Source organism: Microtus oregoni, unplaced genomic scaffold, assembly GCF_018167655.1.
Source record: "Microtus oregoni isolate MIOR12 unplaced genomic scaffold, Mior012 000002F_ref0000024, whole genome shotgun sequence".
NCBI lineage: Eukaryota > Metazoa > Chordata > Mammalia > Rodentia > Cricetidae > Microtus > Microtus oregoni.
Window position 1 is genome coordinate 56,615,888 of NW_024543061.1, and position 9,698 is coordinate 56,625,585.

Genomic DNA, 9,698 nt, shown 5'->3' on the forward strand with positions numbered 1-9,698 from the left:
CCAGTTAGGGTCTTCCTAGAATCCAAAGCAGCTGACCTATCAGCAGGGGCTGATGGAACCATCGCAGAGGAAAGACGGTGTTGGGTCCCCTGGAACTCTAGTACCAGGGGATTCTGATCCACCACGTGGGTAGTGAGAACCAAACCCAGGTTCTCTGCAGGAGCAGCCTTCCAGCATCTGAGCCATCTCTGTGCCCAGGCCCTTCCTCTTTCCATGTTCTCATCCCATGCTGTCCATGTCAGCATGGCATCTGTGTGCCCACGACTGGGTTTCTCCACCAGTCCTTCGCTGTCACCTTCCCGCTGGGGGTGCTGGTGACCACAGCAAGCCCTCTCGGCCTCACAACTTGTTCCTCTGTGTCACTGTCACATCACCCAGGAGGGAGGTACCAGAGGACTCTGTCTCACAGAGGGGAAATCTGAGGCCAGGAAACAAAGGAACCTGTATGTGGTCACTGCTGTGGTCTGAATGCGTGGCGAGGTGCAATGGGAAACTTCCCATTATGTATACAATATTCTATCTGTGTGTATGTCTACAGGCCAGGAGAGGGCACCAGACCTCATTACAGATGGTTGTGAGCCACCATGTGGTTGCTGGGAATTGAACTCAGGACCTTTGGAAGAGCAGGCAATGCTCTTAACCACTGAGCCATCTCTCCAGCCCTGGGAGAATGTTTACTTAGCCTATTGCTCACAAGCCCTAGTCCCTGGTCCACCTAGTATCATATAAAATGGCTATGATGGCTCACATCTGTAGTCCCAGCCCTGGGGAGACGGAGGCAAGAGATTTCAGAATTTAAGGTCATATTTGGCTATATAGAGAGCTGAAGGCCAGCCTGGGCTACATGAGAATCTGTCTCAAGCAAACAGCAACAGCAACAAAACAAAAACAAAGCAAGTCTGGCCCTGGTTTGTTTTTGTCCCCTGTTAAGAGGCACAGAGTTCTTGGGCTCACAGATAAATACAGATAGCCCGGAGTGTTCCACCCTGTCCTTGTGGGTTGTCAACCACGAGACTTCTCCAGTCACTGGATGAATGTCCCAATCCTCCAGTCTTAACCTTATCTTTCTGGGCCAGAACTCATCTGGAGCTCCCTCAACCTCCAATGCCCAACTAGATAAACCTCCAATATTCGCTAGGCTGCAAAGGCACAGTGGCCTTGGAGGTAGTAGGAACTGTAAGATGTGCAGGACAGGAAAGGAAGAAAACCAAACAGGCTTCGCAAGATCTTACCACTTAGGACCTGGTTCAGTCCCTTGAGCATTTTTATGACTGTTGTAAGAAATGTCCGCACTTACAGTGACTCAGTACAAATCACACTTAGAGGTTAACACATTAGAAAGTCAACATGGGCTTTTCCTTCATTTCAGTGCTGGGAATTGATTGGACCAGGGCCTCAGCGCACTGGACAGGCATCTACTGGGCTTGTACCTCAACTCTGTTTTCACTTTATTTATTTATATATTTATGTACAGAGGAAGGAGAGGGAGGAACAGCCATATATAAGATGGACATTCCCGGACTAAAACCTAGATGTAGACAGGAATGCATTCCTCTCTGGGGGCTATCCCGAAGACTTTTTTCTTTTCATTTACTGAGACCGGATTGTATGAAGCCAGACTGGCCTTGAACTTGCTGTGTAGCCTGGGCTGACCGTTCAGTTCCTGATCCTCCTGCCTCGATATCCCAAGAACTAAGATTAAAAACACACACCACCGGCCGGGCGGTGGTGGCGCACACCTTTAATCCCAGCACTCGGGAGGCAGAGGCAGGCGGATCTCTGTGAGTTCGAGACCAGCCTGGTCTACAAGAGCTAGTTCCAGGATAGGCTCCAAAACCACAGAGAAACCCTGTCTCGAAAAACCAAAAAAACAAAACAAAAAAAAAACAAACACACACCACCATGCCCACAATAGCCAGCCTCTATTTGTTTTGCTTTTTTTTTAACCTCTTAAAACAATCCTTTATTTAATAAACCATTTATTAGCAAATAAATAATGTATGTATACCACACCTAAATATTTAGGATCTAGTATTGCCCAAGGATATAACCTCAGCATTACAAAGTGAAAGAGTGAAGCTTCACTTAGTCACCGGATACCAAAGCTGAAGCAATCATTCCTCGCTGTTCTCCTATGTAGATGTAATAGACTCATCATAAGGAGTGGTTTTCTGTTTGATTCCTTTAGCCAACGAGGTTAGTAAAAACCATCCTCTAATTACTCTAAACTTACAGTCCAGATGATTTTACTTTCTACACTTGAACATGTGAAAAATACAGGGCCCTTCAATCAAAGACTATGAACCAAGAAGTTAATCCATAGTAATGTCCCCCAACCTCCGTCCTCATGCCCCACCCTTGCTCTACGGTTCTGAAAGCAGCCTTGCTCTGACCACCACCTGCTGCCCCCTTTTGCCCATCTTTAAGGGCCCTTATGGGCACACCAGGCCTGGGCTGGCGGGTAGTGGCTACTCTCAGGTATGATCCCATTGCTGATCAGCATTGGGGTTTGACCTGTTCCATTTCCAGCCTGGACTGGCTCCCCACTCTTTGGCAACCTGGTGGTCCCTGCTCCTAGGAGTCACCATATTGATGTCAAACATTGCAAAAGCATCCCATCGGCATAGCACGCTACAGCCTAGAACCTTCTGGATTCAGCTTCCTGGGTAGCAGGGACTAAAGGAATGCACCACCCTACCTGGCCCAGGTGCAAGTTTAAATCCTTGTGGCCATCAACCTAATTTACAGATGCTGGCATTTGAATGCCAACACTACAGAGGATCTACTTGATCTGTTTTTTTATTTGTTTGTTTTGATTTTTAAAAAATATTTATTTTAGACGGTGTTTGTGTGGGTATGTACACTTGAGCACAGTTCCCATGGAGACCAGAGGTGTCAGATCCCCTAGAACTGGCTGTTGGGAGGTGTGGGAATTCAGGTCCTCTATAAGAATTGCACACGGTTCTTAACTAACGAGCCATCTCTTCAGTCCCAAGGAACTACTCATCTCTAACTCAGTGTCTAGTACATCAGCAGTCCAGAAAACACTTAGTTTTCTTCTTCCAAAACCAGCTGCTGTGTGTGTGTGTGTGTGTGTGCGTGTGCGTGTGTGTGCGTGTGTGTGTGTGTGTGTGCGTGTGTGTGCGCGTGTGTGTGTGTACAGACGTGCTTCCCTTGCACTCATGTGTAGATGCAGAGATTGACATCCTATCTGCCTATATTGCCCCATTTTTTTGAGAGCAGGCTTTCACTGAGCCTGGCACTCCACAGTTTGCATACTGGATAGCCATCAAGTTCCCAGGATCCACCGGTCTCTCTCCTAGCACTGGTGCCACCATGCCCAGCTGTTAGTGTGAGTGCTGGGGATCTGAACTTAGATCCTCATGCTTGTAGAGCAGGCCCTTTGCCCACCAAGTCATCTCCCCGATCACTAGGTTTCCTGTCTGAGCCCATCATGCTCCTGGAGCCCTAAGTTCCAAGGTCAGGAAAGCAGAAGGTAATTCCTTCCTCACTAGCCAGCCAAAGCCTGAGAAGGCCCCGGAAGCCCTGGTCCACTGCACCTTCCAAGGAGTCCCTGGAAGGGGCTGGAACTTCAGAACTGTTCCTTGATGCATTTTTTTTTCTTTTGTTTTGTTTTGTGTTTTGTTTTTTCTTTTTTTTTTTCTAAAGATTTATTTACTTATTATGTATACAGCATTCTGCCTCCATGTATGCCTGCAGGCCAGAGGAGGGCACCAGATCTCATTACAGATGGTTGTGAGCCACGATGTGGTTGCTGGGAATTGAACTCGGGTCCTCTGGAAGAGCAGCCAGTGCTCTTAACCTCTGAGCCATCTCTCCAGCCCCCTTGTGTTTTGTTTTTTCGAGACAGGGTTCTTTCTAGCTTTGGAGCCTGTCCTGGAACTAGCTCTTGTAGACCAGGCTGGTCTCAAACTCACAGAGATCTGCCTGCCTCTGCCTCCTGAGTGCTAGGATTAAAGGCGTGCACCACCACCGCCCAGCTTCCTTGATGAATTCTTATTCTTGTCCCTGCTACCAGACCGTGCTGGCCTCAATTTCCTTACCTGTACAACGAGTGCTAAACTCTGTTGTTCTGGACACTATGGGAATTAAATTATAAAGTCTAAAACCTAAGAGATTTCACATAAAACACAAGCCCCCTCCCTTCTAGATACACAATGTCTCCCAAATTTAACTAATGATCTGGGACCATGAATTCCTGAGACTCGTTGGAGGTTTTAGGTCAGGGATTCAGCATCAGGAGAGAATGTGGTGGTTATCTAATTGTTTTGCACCTGTAGCTAGACTGGTGCACTGTCAGAATCCCTCCCATATGGCCGCCTGTTTCCAGCCTCCCCTCTCCAAACACCGCTGGATAGCTTGGGACCTGTTTCCCCATCTCTGCGGAGCCCTCCCAGGGCTGCTGTTCTAGTACAAGAGCACACTCCCTTCTAGATAAGCCTTCCGGGTTAACTTGTCCAATCACAAAGAACCTCGGGGCTCAGGCATGATGGGACCTGTCAGAAAAACTAGAACAGTGTTTAACAACCTTGTGAGGACAGCAGGCCTTTAACATGCTCCGACGGCAGGAAGCTTGTGTTTTAGTCCCTTGTGAGGCTTGTGCAATGTGAAGATTACAGACTCTGAGGTCTGCAGGAAAGAATGCTCCTTCATGTGGTCTCTCTCCTCGACTGTGCAAGAGCCCAATCCTTGTCCCCAGAATGCAGTCCAGTGCTTTCTACACAGCCTTCGTGACCTCAGGGTCAAATCCCCCCCCCCGCCCCAGAATTCAGGTCTGGGTGCTGTCACTGTCCACTGTGGACAGTACCTGCCTCTCAGATCCATCACTCAGAATGCTGGGGTACACTGAATCAAACAACCCATGTGGCCGCAGGACACAGACCACAGGGGCCTTTTCACCAGCAGCGGGATCAGGGGCATGACCCATCAGTACGGGTACCTTCAGAGCCACCCTCAGAACAGGGCTGCAAGAGGAAACTGAGTCAGCAGCCCGAGAAGCTGGCCCTGGAGTATCCTGAGACTACCACCATCTGCCCTGAGCCAGTGGACATGTCCCTTGCTTCCTCTGTGCCCCTCTCCTCCTATACAAACAGGGACAAATGCCACCACTGGGCTTTGGAGCTCCTTGGGGCTGCAGGCAGAGAGCACAGGCTCTCACACCCTCAGTGTCTTCACAGACAGGGTCCGGATCAGACCATTCTGATGGGGGGGGGGGGGGCATACGAAGCCTGTGTCCCCATTTCACTCCCACTTTGTCATTTCCCTTTTTGCAAGTCTGTTTCCCCCTCTGTGAGATGGATACTGCCATGTTGCAAGGGTTTCTATGAGGGTTGAGCTAAGAAGATCACTGAACTCCTGTGAGCAAGAACCCTGTGTTTCCCACGCATAGAAGGCTCTTCAAGGGCTGGAGAGGAGGCTCAGAAGTTAAGAGCACTGGCTGCTCTTCCAGAGATACTGAGTTCAGTTCTCAGCTACCACATGGTGGCTCACAACCGTCTATAATGAGATCAGGTGCCCTCTTCTGGTGGGCAGGCATACATGCAGAGAGAACACTGTATACATAACGAATGAATGAACGAACAAATACATACATACATACATACATACATACATACATACATACATCATACATACATAATAAATCTTTAAAGGAAAAGAAAGTGCTTCATAAAAATCAGTTCTGAATTTAACAGTCAAGGAGATGGCTCAGTCAGCAAAATGCTCACCTTGCAAGTATAAGCACTCGAGTTCAATGCCCAGAATCTACGCAAACAGCCACATCTACAGTACACATTCGTAATCTCAATGCTGGAGAGGCAGAGACAGGCAGATTCCTGGGGCTTGATGACCAGTCAGCCTCACCTAATCTTTAACCCCAGGACCAGTGAAAGATCCTGTCTCAAACAACAAGGTGGGTGACTGGCAATGTGGCTTAGCAGTTAAGAAAACTGGCTATTCTTCCAAAGGACCTGAGTTCAATTCCCAGTACCTACGTGACAGTCCACAATCATCAGAAACTCCAGGGCACCCAATATCTGCTTCTGGCCTCTGCAGTCACTAGGCATTCTCATGTAGTCAGAACACCCCCACACATAATAAAACAATAATAAGAATTTTGAAGAACAAACAGGTGGATAGGTCCCAAGGAATAAGACCTGAGCTTGTCCTCTGGTCACTATGTGCACACAGCTGATGTGAGCATGTGCAAACACACACATAGACCTGAGAGAAACAAGCTTAAGTTGGTGAGGCAGCTCAGTGGGTAGAGGCGCCTGCCACAAAGCCGGACAACTTGAGTTCCAACCTCGGGACTGGCTCCCCCAGGCTGACCTTCACACGCATGCTTCAGCACACACACAAATATGTAAATAAATGTAATTAAAATGGCTGTTTTGTTGTTGTTTGTTTTAAAAAGCAGGTCTGCAACATTCCTTGGCTTCCCAGTAGGAGGGCCCCAATGGGAAGGAGTTAAGTAACTGGGAGGCATGTCCTTAAAGGGGACTGTGGAACACTGGTCTTTCTGGTCTCACTCTTCCACAGGCTCCTCCCATGTTGTACTTCTGTACCACAGGCTAAAGCCTCACACACCTTTCTTCCCTCGTTCCACAACACCCTCACTTTTATTCCATTGTTTCTTCGGGGTGCCCTCAATTTTTTTATATATCTGAAAGTGACCTTGAACTTCTGATCATCCAGCATCCACCTCTCCAGTGCTGGGATCGTAGGCATGGACTACCATGCATGGTTTTTCCAGTGCTGGAGACCAAGCCTGGGTCCTTGTGTAGCTAAGCAAGTACTCTTCCAATTGAGCTGTATCCCAAGTCTATTTTTGTTGCTTTTTTTTTTTTTCTTGAGATAAGGTCTTGCTGTGTAGCCTAGGCTGGCCACTTCTGCCTGTTTCCTGAGTGTATCACACGCCTGGCAAACCTTCTCTGTGTAACTAGAGTATCTCAGGTATTTTGTGATAGTGTCAGAAAGCTGACTGGCACAGAACTGCCCAGAGGGAAAGAAGGAAGACATCACAGTTTCTGCTTTGTCTCCTATTTTGTCTCAAGTCAGACCGGGGGATTCAAAGGAGGGGCAACAACTCACACTGTCCAGCCAACTTCCCAGACTAGACAGACCTATATCCATGGCAGAACTAAGATGCTGCCAGGACCTGGGAGCTACAGAGGATCTGAGAGTGACACCTGAACTAAGATGATCAAAGGGAGCGTCGAGGGTGACACCTGATTATAGCTACATTGATGAAGGGTGGTGGGTCAGCTTGAAGACTGCTCAGATGGACAGAGGGCAGGTTTACTCTTTGTTGTTTATTTTGTCTCATTTTCTAAGGAAGAGTTCCTTTTGGCTCGTGGTTTGACATACTCCATCACCTTGGGGATGGCATGGAGCAGGAGCCTGAGGCAGCTGGTCACACTGTTCCTGAGTCAGGAAACACAGAAAGATGAATACGTGGTGCTCAGCTTGAATTCTCTTTTTCATTTGATCTAGAATCCCAGCCCAGGAGGCTGGGATGCCCACATTCAGGGTGGGTCTTCTCTCCTCAGTTAAACCTTTCTGGAAACATCCTCGGAGGTGTGTTTCCGTAAAGATTCTAAATCCTGCTAAATTAATAATCCAGATTAAGCAACTCAGGAATGTTTTTGTTTTCTTCTGAGATGTATGCTCTCAGATGCATGTAGCTCAGGCTGGCCTCCGATTTATAACCTTTCTAGCTCTGCCTTCCAGTTGCTGGAATCACAGGTGTGCCCACTACACCAGGTTTAGATCTCAGATGTAGGTGTGAGAAAGGATTTCATGCCGCTGTCTGGCCTCAAACTCCTGAAGATCTGAGATTTTTAAAGATAACTTGAAAGGTGAGTGCCTAGCATGGTGTGCAACACATAGTAGGTGGACAAAACACTGTCTGCTACAGCAGCAGCATGGGCCAACAAGGCATAAGCACAGAGCCAAGCTAGCACAGCCACAGGCCACAGTGAGGAAGATGACCCCATCCTCCCCATCCTTCATCCTCGGGTTCACACCCTGCATAGAACACGATCTGGAGAGACCAACAAAACCCAGGGGATGTGGGGTCCCAAGACTCTCTCTCATAGAAGTGCCGGAGGAACAGGGACTCAGGGTTGAACACCCTTTGAGCAAACCCAGGCTGCTACCCAGGGTCAGTACAGGTCACTCCCATTTGGGCTGTGAAACCATCCAGCTCAGTACATGAAGTAATTTTTCTCAGAAACAACCGCTTTGGGGTGACCCTGAGCACAGTCAAGTGTGGAGTCAAGTTTGTGAGCAGTAGCAGGTAGTGACCATGTCCCCAGCCCAGGACCTGTTAGCCCTTGGGACAAACATCTCCAGAGCGGAAACAAAATCTGTTTGTCTCTTTTTACTAATTTTGTTTGCTTGTTTGTTTTTGAGACAGGATCTAACTGTGTATCCCTGGCTGTCTTAGAACTCACTATGTAAAAGCAGGCTGAACTCAGACTTCGAGAAATACACTTGACTCTCAGGATACTGGGATTAAAGGTGTGTACTGCCACATAGGATCCTTTTACTTTTCATATATATATTGGTATTTTGCCTGCACATATGTCCGTATCAACGCATCAGATCTGGAGTTACAGATAGCTGTGAACTGTCATGTGGGTGCTGGGAACTGAACCTGGGTCCTCTGGAAGAGCAGCCAGTGCTCTTAACTGCTGAGCCATCTCTCCAGCCCAGGGAGCCTTTCTCTACTGCATTTTTAATGAAAACAAACAAACAGCTAATAGCACATAGTACAATCCTGATGTTCACCCTTGGCCCGTGTCAGGCAGAGCACAAGTGTCCCTGTACAGTGTCCCTAAGGCCGGTGAGGAGCCCCACAATGCAGGCTGAGGTACAAGCAGTGTGCAGGAGCCCCACTGGGTAGATGTGAGACTCAGACAATACAGCTGCCGCCGAATCAGCCCCAAGGGTGAGCAAGTGGCTTCAGAGTCCCCAGAAAGAAACCACGGATGGAGATAGAGCTAATTGTGGAAGTACAAGAGAAGCTCAGCCGGCCCAGCCGCTGCACTTCCAAGTCCTCCGCCAGCCTCATTATCCAATGAGGACCTGCAACTCTCAAATTGCTTATTCGATCAATAACAAGAAAAGCACTTATTTAAAAAAGTGGTTCTCCCCGCTTTCAGCAGCCATCTTCACTCCCTGAGAGCATCAGGCCACAGGACATGAGCGCACAACGCCTAACGTGTAGACACAGATGCTAACCGGTTTACAGTGGAATTGGGTCCTGGCAACACACTGGGACCTGGAGATAAGTTGAGAATGCATTACTGTGCCTAACCAAAGCTCGTGAGCTCAGTCACACAGCACACTGAGTGCTGGGTTTTCATCAAGAGGCTCATCTGGACATGGCTGCTCCGTGTTCAGACGTGGATGCCTGAATGCCTGTTTGCTGGTTGTTGTTGTTGGTGGTGGTATGTGTATGTGTGTGTGCGTGTGTTACAGGAAAATCTGGATGCCTGTTTGCTGGTTGGTGTTGGTGGTGGTGTGTGTATGTGTGTGCGTGTGTTACAGTAAAATCTGGATGCCAGTTTGCTGGTTGGTGGTGGTGGTGGTGGTGGTGTGTATATGTGTGTGCGTGTGTTACAGGAAAATGACATCAAACCCAGTTTAAAAGTGGGCAGAGGATATAAATA